Source organism: Alligator sinensis, unplaced genomic scaffold (assembly GCF_000455745.1).
Source record: "Alligator sinensis unplaced genomic scaffold, ASM45574v1 scaffold926_1, whole genome shotgun sequence".
NCBI lineage: Eukaryota > Metazoa > Chordata > Crocodylia > Alligatoridae > Alligator > Alligator sinensis.
The window spans coordinates 778,835-789,123 of NW_005842679.1; positions in this window are offsets into that span (position 1 = coordinate 778,835).

Sequence of the window (10,289 nt, forward strand, 5' to 3'; positions counted from 1 at the left end):
CACTCTTTCATGCATTAGAAGGTGTATCACAAAACAGGTCTAAGGAAGTGATACTTCCTGGCTATGTGGTGTTGGTAAGAGTGCAGCTGGAGTACTGCATCCAGTTCTGGGCACCACACTTCAAGAGGGATGTGGATAACTTTGAGAGGGTCCAGAGGAGGGCTACTCATACAGTTAAGGGCCTGCAGGTAAGATCCTATGAGGAGAGTTTGAGGGAATTGAATCTCTTCAGCCTCCGCAAAACAATTCTGAGTGGGGACCTTCTGGCTGTCTACAAATTCATCAGGGGTAGGGGAAGGGCAGCAAGGAATAGGGGATATGCTGTTTACCAGGGGCCCCTTAGGGTTACTAGGAATAATGGCCATAAACTGACAGAGAACAGATTTAGATCAGACATTAGCAAAATGTTCTTTACAGTGAGGGTTGCCGAAATCTGGAATGGGCTCCCAAGGGAGGTGGTGCTCTCCCCTACCTTAGAGGTCTTTATAGATTTCATGGACATTAGGGCTAGAAGGGACCTCCCAAGATCTTTGGGTTCAGCCCCCTGCCCAAAGGGCAGGCAGTCAGCAGGGGGTCAAATGATCCCAGCAAGATAGGAATCCATGTGTTTCTTAAAGGAATCCAGAGTAGGTGCCTGCACCACCTCTGTGGGGAGTTTCTTCCAGGTCCTGGGGACTCGGACAGTAAAGGAGTTTTTCCTTATGTCCAGCCAAAAATGGTCTTCCAAGCTCTACATACCAATGTGACCATTGGACCTAGTCTTCACATGGGGTGCTCTGGTGAACAGTCATTCTCCCAGTTCCCACTAGGGGTGTGAGAAATGGGCCTTATTCTTTTTGGATTCAGATTCAGCCTGACAGTGATTCGATTAGTTGATTCGGATCACTGTCCCCGATTCAATTCAGCTGAATCCAAATCTGAAGATTCGATGCTGATTCAGAGAATCAGTGATTCGGCCATAGACACAGCTTTAAATATTTTTCTACATACCTCAAGGTACCAGGCATGGCTCATGAATGTTGTGATGGAGTGCTCAGCAGTGAACTCGGAAGTGGACTGGAAGTATGATCAGCTGCAGGGGGACTCTGGGTGCCCCCCCCACACCCAGGAGACACCAGTCACTGAGCCATGGGGACATGGGGGGACCCCCACGAGCTCCCCAGTGAACCAAGAAGTGGACCGGAAGTGCTTCTGGTTCACTTCCGGGTCTGCTGCCAAGTGTACTGGGGAGCCCCCTGTGCTCCTGTTGGATGCTCCATCTGCCCCAGCATTGCAGCATTCACAAGTCACCTTGTACCCTGAGGTATGTAGAAAAAACATTTAAAGCTATGTCTATGTCTGAATCTCCAAATCTTTCCGAATCTCTCCGAATTAATTTGGAGGGTGCCAATTCGATTTGGAGAGAGTAAAGGATCTCCTGATTCAGTTCAGACTTGGAGATTCAGCCAATGAATCAGGCCGAATTTCTGCCAAAACAAATCAGGGACTGAAGCTTTGCACAGCCCTAGTGCACACCCCTTAAATACTTATAGGCTGCTACTGAGTCACCCCTGAGCCTATGCTTCTCCAGGCTGAAGAATGCCATGTCTCTCAGCCTCTCCTCATAAGGCCTGCCCTCTTGTCTTCTAATCATTCACATCACTCTCCTCTGGACCCTCTAGAGCTTCTCCACATTCTTTCTGAATTGTGGAGCCCAGAACTGGACACAGTATTCCAGCTGTGGTCTTACCAAGGCCAAGTAAAGTGGGAGGATGACTTCCCACGTCTTGTTTGAGATGCATCAGAAGATGCAGGCTAGAGTTTTGTTCACTTTTCCAGCTGCGGTGATGCATTGGTGGCTCATGTTCATCTTGTGGTCAATCATGACTCCCGAGTCTTTTTTGGACACAGTGCTAGCTAACATAGCACTGCCAAGCCTATAAGTGTGGTGTGGGTTCCTTCTCCCAAGGTGGAGCACACTGCATTTCTTGGCATTGAATGCCATCAGGTTTTGATCTGCATGCCTTGTAAGCCTGTTGAAGTTGGCCTGGATTGCTAGCCTATCCTCTAGGGTAGTTGCACTTCCCCATAAGTTTGGTGTCATCAGCAAACTTAACCAGTCCACTTGTAACACCTGAGTCCAGATCGTTTATAAACACATTGACGAGTACATTGTCTGAGAATTGAGCCCTGGGGGACACCACTGGTTGATTTGGTTCCATCAACTATCACTCTCTGGGTCCGTCCATGGTGCCAGTTCCCCAGTCATTGGACTGTGAAATTGTCTAGGCTGCAATTCCCCAAATTTTCCATGAGGACATCATGGGACACTAGGTCAAAGGATTTCTTGAAGTCCACCTCTTCTCCTTTGTCCAGGTGATGCATCACCTGGTTATAGAAGGAGATCAGGTTGGTCAGACAACATTTACCTGCCACAAAGCCATGTTAGCCATCTCTCAGAATATTACCTTCTGTTAGGATGTTGGTAATGGTTTCCTTAATGATTTTTTCCAGGTTCTTTCCAGGGATTGGGGTCAAGCTAATTGGCCTATAGTTCCTTGGATCTTCCCTGCTCCCTTTCTTGAAGATAGGCACCATACTGGCCCTCTTCCAATTGTCAGGCACCTTGCCCGAGCACCACAAGTTCTTGAATATCCTTGCCATAGGCTGTACTATAATGTCAGCTAGGTCCTTTAGCACTCTTGGGTGCATTCCATCTGGCTGGTTGATTTGTGGATGTCCAGCCTCTTAAGATGTTCCCTTACAAGATCAGTGGTAATGGTGGGGATAGGTTTACTCTTTTCCTGGTGATCCTGCCTTTTGTCAGGCAGGGTGATCCCATTGGGCTGATGGAAGACATTGGAGATGAGACTTGATGAGCACCTAGCTGAGGTCATCTGAGCTCAGTGTTTTTTCATGTCCAGGGCAGGGGGTTGGACTTGATGATCTACTTGGTCTCTTCTGACTCTAAAAATCTATTAAATCAATTAAATGAGACCCAATCTCACTTATACTTCATACCTCACTATACATAGGACTTGAGATGAAATTGTAAAAACATATTTTTTATTTACTGGGTGTTGAGTTACTTATAAAATTATTGACAGTTCACTGAGATGCTTAAATGGGAGCTAAGGCTCTTTTGAAAACTTGGGTTCTTATCCTCTACTCATTTGTTTTTTTTAGTGTTTCTTTTCTGTGGGAGGTTCCATACCTACAGATATTGCTGAACTGTGATGATTACATTTCTTCTGGACCATAATTTTGTCTACTTGCTTCACATACTTGTGAGAGTAAGAACCACATTGCATCTGGTATCATTCTCAGAAGCAGTGACTCTGGAAAATGGCATATTTGAAAATGACATTACTTCACAGCGCCAACATATCAGCAGTAAGTACTCCATTATCTCTCCATGATGAAACTTAAATAGAATGAAATGCTGGCAGATGCCCACAAAAAGAAAAGGGTAATTAACTGGTATCCTACTTTTTTCTTCTGCCCCTCCCTGCACTCTAATTCAAAAGATGGCATTTTGTATCACACTCCATCTAATATATTGTAAAAGTGCTGGAAGTATAAACAGGAAAAAAAATGAATGCCCTTCCCTCAGCCATGCTATTTTTTTTACAAAGATTGGTGATTCAGCTGAATGGTGACTCAGCCACTGACAAATTATCCCTGTCAGCTTCATTGCATAAAAAGATCCTTTGCTAAAAAGTATAATCTGTACAAGCTAATATGGGTTTTCCAGCTAAAATACATATATATCTTTTCATCATTTTAAACCTAAACATGTCAAAATCTCAATGCATTTCAAGGAGAAAACGAGCTGAATAGTAGAGCCACAACTAGCCATGGGTGACAACCTGGTGAGGGGTCTGTGAGTGCTCGACCACCTGGGAGACAGCGATCATCACCTGCTGGAATTCACCATCCAGCACAAGGTGGCAAAGGTCTGCAGCAAGGCAGCAGCCCTGGACTTCAGGAGGGCAGACTTCAACGAGGTAAGGAGAATAGTCGGGGAGGCACTGAGGTCCCAGAGGGGAGGGGAGGGGAGAGGAGTCAGGTGTCCAAGAAGAGTGGTTGTTCCTTAAAGGAGATGATCCTCCAAGCCCAAAGGGAGGTAATCCCAACACGGATCAAAGGGAGCAAGAGGGCACAAAAGCCCCCTTGACTCACCAAAAGCATACAGGAACATCTCCTAGCTAAAAAGGAGGTGTACACCCAATGGAAGGGAGGGGCCACCACCAAGGAGGACTATACCTCAGTTGCTCGGGGCTATAGGGGGTGGTCAGGAAGACCAAGGTGGAGATAGAACTGGGACTAGCTACTCGGATCAAGGACAACAAGAAGTCCTTTTTCAAATACATAGGGGATAAAAAGAAGGTACCAGGTAACGTGGGGCCACTGCAAGACACATTAGGAAATCTGGTTGTCACACCAGACGACAAAGCTAACCTATTCAACAATTTCTTTGCCTCCACTTCCTGAGCAGGGATTGTTTTCCCCCCCCCGAACCAGGACCCCCATAGGCCCCAGGAGAGGCACACCCAGGCCCAGGGTCAGTGAGGATCTAGTCAGGGAACTTCTGGAGGGACTGGATGTATTTAAATCAGCTGGTCCTGATGATCTCCACCCCAGAGTGCCGAGGGAATTAGCAGAGGTCATTGCGGGACCCCTGGCACGGCTTTATGAGCACTCATGATGCTCTGGTATGGTGCCAGAGGACTGGAAGAGGGCCAATGTGCTTCCCATTTTCAAAAAAGGAAGGAAGGAGGACCCAGGAAACTATAGGCCAGGTTAGTATTACCTCAATCCTGGGGAAGCTTTTTGAGAGAATTATCCTGGCCCATGTCCATGAGGGGCCAGCAGGGGAGATTATGCTTAGGGGCAATCAACACAGGTTCATTAGAGGCAGGTCCTGTCAGACCAACCTGGTGGCCTTCTATGACCAGGTTACAAAATCCTTGGACGCAGAGGTAGCAGTGGACATAGACTTTCTGGACTTTAGGAAGGCCTTCAACACTGTCTCTCACCCCATTCTCATTAAAAAAACTAGGAGACTGTGATGTCGACACCTACACAGTCAAATGGGTCACTAACTGGCTGGAGGGCCGCATCCAGAGAGTGGTGGTGGATGGGTTTTATTCAACCTGTATGGGATGTTGGAAATGGGATCCCCCAGAGCTCAGTCCTTGGGCCCGCACTGTTCAACATCTTCATCAGCGACTTGGACGAGGGGGTAAAAAGCACCCTGTTCAAATTCACAGGCAATACTAAGTTGTGGGGGGAAGTGGGCACACTAGAAGGGAGGAATAGGCTGCAGTTGGACCTAGACAGGTTACAGGGGTGGGCGGATGAGAACAGGATGTGTTTCAACACTGACAAGTGCAAGGTGCTGCACCTGGGGAGGAAGAACCAGCAGCATACCTACAGGCTGGGGAACTCCCTTCTTGTCAGTGCAGAGGCAGAAAAGGATCTTGTTGTCATTATTGATGCCAAAATGAACATGGGCTGACATTGTGGGGACGCGGTCAGGAAGGCAAACCATACCTTGTCATGCATCCACAGATGCATCTCAAGCAGGTCCAAGGAGGTGATCCTCTCCCTCTATGCAACACTGGTCAGGCCGCAGTTGGAGTACTGCATCCAGTTCTGGGCGCCACATTTCAGGAGGGATGCAGACAACATGGACAGGGTCCAGAGGAGGGCCAATCATATGATCAGGGCACAGAAGGGCAGGCCCTATGAGGAGAGGCTAAGGGACCTGAACCTGTTCAGCCTCCACAAGAGAAGTCTGAGGGGGGATCTAGTGGCTGTTTACAAACTAGTCAGAGGGGACCAGCAGGCATTGGGGGAGTCCCTGTTCCCCCAAGCACTCCCAGGAGAGATTAGAAATACCAGCCACAAGCTGGCAGAGGGTAGATTCAGACTAGACATCAGGAGGCGCTACTTCACTGTCAGGGTGGCTAGGATCTGGAACCAGCTTCCAAGAGAAGTGGTGCTGGGTCCTACCCTGGGGGTCTTTAAGAGGAGGCTAGATGAACACCTTGCTGGGGTCATTTGACCCCAGTACTCTTTCCTGCCATGGCAGGGGTCAGACTTGATGATCTGCTCAGGTCCCTTCCAACCCTACCTACTATGAAACTATGAAATAGAGAGTGAGGAAGTGCAAAGTAGTCATTATACATAAGACACTACCTATGAGTTGCATATCAGTTGAATGCATCTTCTGGGAAGATGAAACATTTATATATTAGTATTAAATTTAAGGAGAGAAAGGACTGCCTAGTAGTTATAACACTCGTCTGGAGTTCAACAAGAGACTAAGATGCAATTTCTTGCTCATCCTCTCTCATTTTGAGAAGTTCTATTCCTAGATGTGCAGACCCATGTGCTTGGACAACTATGTAATTCATGGACTAGCAATAAGATATCAGAGAAAAAGAAAAAGTGTCAGGGTTCCTGTTTAGGAACAGGAAGCACTGTGCAGCAGACTGCATGGTAACTTGACATCACAATACTTTTATAATAGGACCTTCAGTGTCTCAGGTTTGGTCCATCCTTCTTCCTTAAGACTCAGCCAATCAAAATGAAGTTCAGGACAAGCACAGTCTTATTTGGACACTGATAGTTTAATATAGTATTTGGAATTCTGTGGGGAGATCAATTGGATTACAAGGATCAAAGTGAAAAAAAGTATTCTAACTACTTTCTGCTCATGACCTGTTGTTGTTTGGAGTCTAGCAAATCAGTTGTAAGGCCTTTACAGAAAGTTACATTGGCACTTGTGAAGCTCCATACTGCTGTGGTTAGACTGTGTCTGATATTAGACAAGCTTTCAAATGCATGGTATTATTCATTTGAATGCCTTGCATTCAAAAGCTTGTCTAACTCTAACCCAGCTATTCAGTTGTGTCAATAAAAGATATCACCCTAAAAAATCCTTACCTCTTGAATGTTCCTATGGAAACATTTTGTTTGAATGAAATACAATTCTGACAGGAAATGCTTCAAAATATTTATTTTTCATAAACTCTAGTAATGAACTTTTATGTCTTACAGGAAATTACATAAGTTAAACTGATTTCACCTCAGGCTTTCTGACTTTTTGTACCTGCCCATACAGATATATATAATACACACGCACATGCACACACACACACACATATACATACATGCATACATACATATATGTTCATATTGGGTTGCAAAATTTCTATCAGCATTTAGCAAATGGAAAACATAAGGTTCTCTCTCTTACTTTTTTACCTCCCTCCCCTCACTTCCTCTACTACTCCCACCTCCTCTTTATGAACATAAACAATGGACATTAAGGCCATACCCCATAGGAAAAAAAAAGAGAAGTGCATGCGGTGGCAGTGTGAGCCATTCAAGAGCAGAGCTGGGCTAACTGGAGCAGTGCTGTGGCTGCCAGCCAGGCTCTGCGCAGCAGAATTGCCAGTGCTGCAGCTGTGGGCTGCCCCCAAGACCCCTGGTAAGGTTACTACAGCCAGTCCAGCGCTGGTCCCAGCCTTCCCTATCCCAATCGGGGCAACTTGCTTTGTGCCAGAACGCACATGGCACAGGTGTTCCCTGGGGACAACTAGTGGCGGCACAAGGTGCACCACTGCTAGTAGTCCCCAGGGAACCAAACATCTACACAATGTATGAACATGGCCTAATATGGCATTTACCAAAATTCTAGCCTTGGAAGTATTACAGAACCATAGAATTACAGGGGCTGTAAACAGGTTAAGCAGGCTGCAGGCAGTTGCTGAGTGCAAGAGGAAGAAGGGAGAGAGAAGCTAGGCACAAGGCACCAGATCTTGCCCAGGTAAGGTAAGTGATCCAGCTGCCTGTGTCTTTGGTCTGGTGAGTGTTTGTTTGATGGGCTGTGTGTGTTTGGGGCGTATGCTCTGAGAAGCTGGGGGTATTGCTGACTGCACCTGACAGAAGCCCTAACTAGAGGGCAGAGCCAGTCCAGGCCCAGCAGGGTATAAAAGAAGACTCCCCAAGTGACCAGGGAGCCAGCAAACAGGGGCTGCAAACAGGGTAAGCCATCTGCAGGCAGTTCACAGGCCAGTTCCTAAGCCAGTTCATGCCCTCCACTCCCCCCCCACTCACCCCTGCCTTTTAGAAGGGCAATACTTGAAGTTTGGAATGAGGAAGCAGAGAAAAAAGGAACCCATTGGGGCCAATGAGAAGTAAACAAGCTAACCTAGTCAGTTCCAGGTAAGTTCACTAGGGAAGGTCTGCTTGGAAGAAGAGCAGTAAGAGAGAGAAGGCAAATTAAGAGACCCAGGGAAATGGCTGAAGGATGTTGAAATGCCAGAGCCACTGCCACTACCTCTGCTTGCACCTCTGAGACGTCTGTCCAGGCAGAACTGCCCACCATTGATACTTCCATTCAGGTCCAGGTTTGGCTCTGTGGGGATTGCAGCTTGCAGATCCTTCCAGCGACAGCCAGGAAATGCTTGCAGTGTAAGCAGTGCCTCCTGGTGGTGTTTCTCAGGGAACAGGCAAGAGAACTACAGGAGGAGGTGGTGAGGCTCTGAAGCATACTCTGCCATGAGACATTCATTGATTTGATTCTGGAAGAGACCTCTGGAACTGCAGAGGAAGAAATGCCAGATACAGTGCTAGAGAAAAGAGAGGAAATGGAAGCTGGAGGGGTGGAAGCTGGAGGCATGAGACTTCTGGCAGCAAACAGAGATCTTCACCTCCACCTGAACTCATTCATCTGGAGATCACTGGCAGCACTGATCATGAAATGATTGCATTAAGGATCCTAAGGAAAGGAAGGATGGAGAACAGCAGAGTAAGGATTCTGGACTTCAGAAAAGCAGACTTTGACTTGCTTAGGGAACTGATGGACAGCGTCCCATGGGAAGCCAGTTTGAGGGGGACAGGAGTCCAGGAGAGCTAGCTGTACTTTAAAGAAACCTTACTGAGACTGCAGGAACAAACCATTCCAATGTGCAGGAAGACTAGCAAGTATAGCAGAACATCAACTTGGCTTAGCAGGGAACTCTTCAGGAAGTTAAATCACAAAAAGGAATCTTATGAAAGGTGGAAACTTGGACAAACAACTAGGGAAGAGTATAAGAGCATTACTCGGGCATGAAGGGATGAAGTCAGGGAAGCCAAAGCACAATTGGAGTTGCAGCTAGCAAGGGATGTAAAGTGTAACAAGAGTTTCTACAAGTATGTCAGTAACAAGAGGAGGATCAGGGAAAGTGTGGGTCCCTTACTGAATGGGGGAGGCAACCTAGTGACAGAGGATGCACAAAAGGCTGAAGTGCTCAATGCCTTTTTCACTTCAGTCTTCACAGACAAGGGCAACTCTCAGACAACTGCAGCAGGCAGCACAGTTTGGGGAGCAGGTGAGCAGCCAACAGTGGTAAAAGAGCAGGTAAGGGATTATTTAGAAAAGCTGAACGTATACAAGTCCATGAGGCCAGATGGGATGCATCCTGAGGGTGCTGAGGGAGTTGACTGATGTGATTGCAGAGGCATGGGCCAACATCTTTGAAAACTCATGGCAATAAGGAGAGGTTCTGGATGATTTGAAAAGGGCAAACATAGTGCCCATTTTTAAGATAGGGAAAAAAGAGGATCCAGGGAACTACAGACGAGTCAGCCTTTCCTCAGTCCCTGGAAAAACCATGGAGCTGATCCTCAAGGAATCAATTTCTAAGCACTTGGAGGAGAAGAAGGTGACTAGGACGTGTGATTTGCGAGAGTCCAGCAGGACAAATTATGCTGAGGGGGAACCAGCACGGGTTCGTAGCAGGTAGATCATGCCTGACTAATCTAGTCTCTTTTTATGACCAGGTTACAAAATGCCTGGACGCAGGAGTAGGGGTTGATGTCATATACTTAGAATTCAGGAAGGCCTTCGATACGGTATCCCACACCATACTGGTAAACAAGTTGAGAGGCTGTGACTTGGATGACTACACAGTCCGGTGGGTGGTGAATTGGCTAGAGGGTCACACCCAGAGAGTCGTAGTGGATGGGTTGGTATTGACCTGGAAGGGTGTGGGCAGTGGGGTCCCGCAGGGCTCAGTCCTTGGACTGATACTATTCAATATCTTCATCAGTGACTTGGACGAGGGAGTGAAGTGTACTCTGTCCAAGTTTGTGGATGACACAAAACTGTGGGGAGAAGTGGACACGCCGGAGGGCAGGGAACAGCTGCAAGCAGACCTGGACAGGTTGGACCTATGGGCAGAAAACAACAGAATGCAATTCAACAAGGAGAAATGCAAAGTGCTGCACCTAGGGAGGAAAAATGTCCAGCA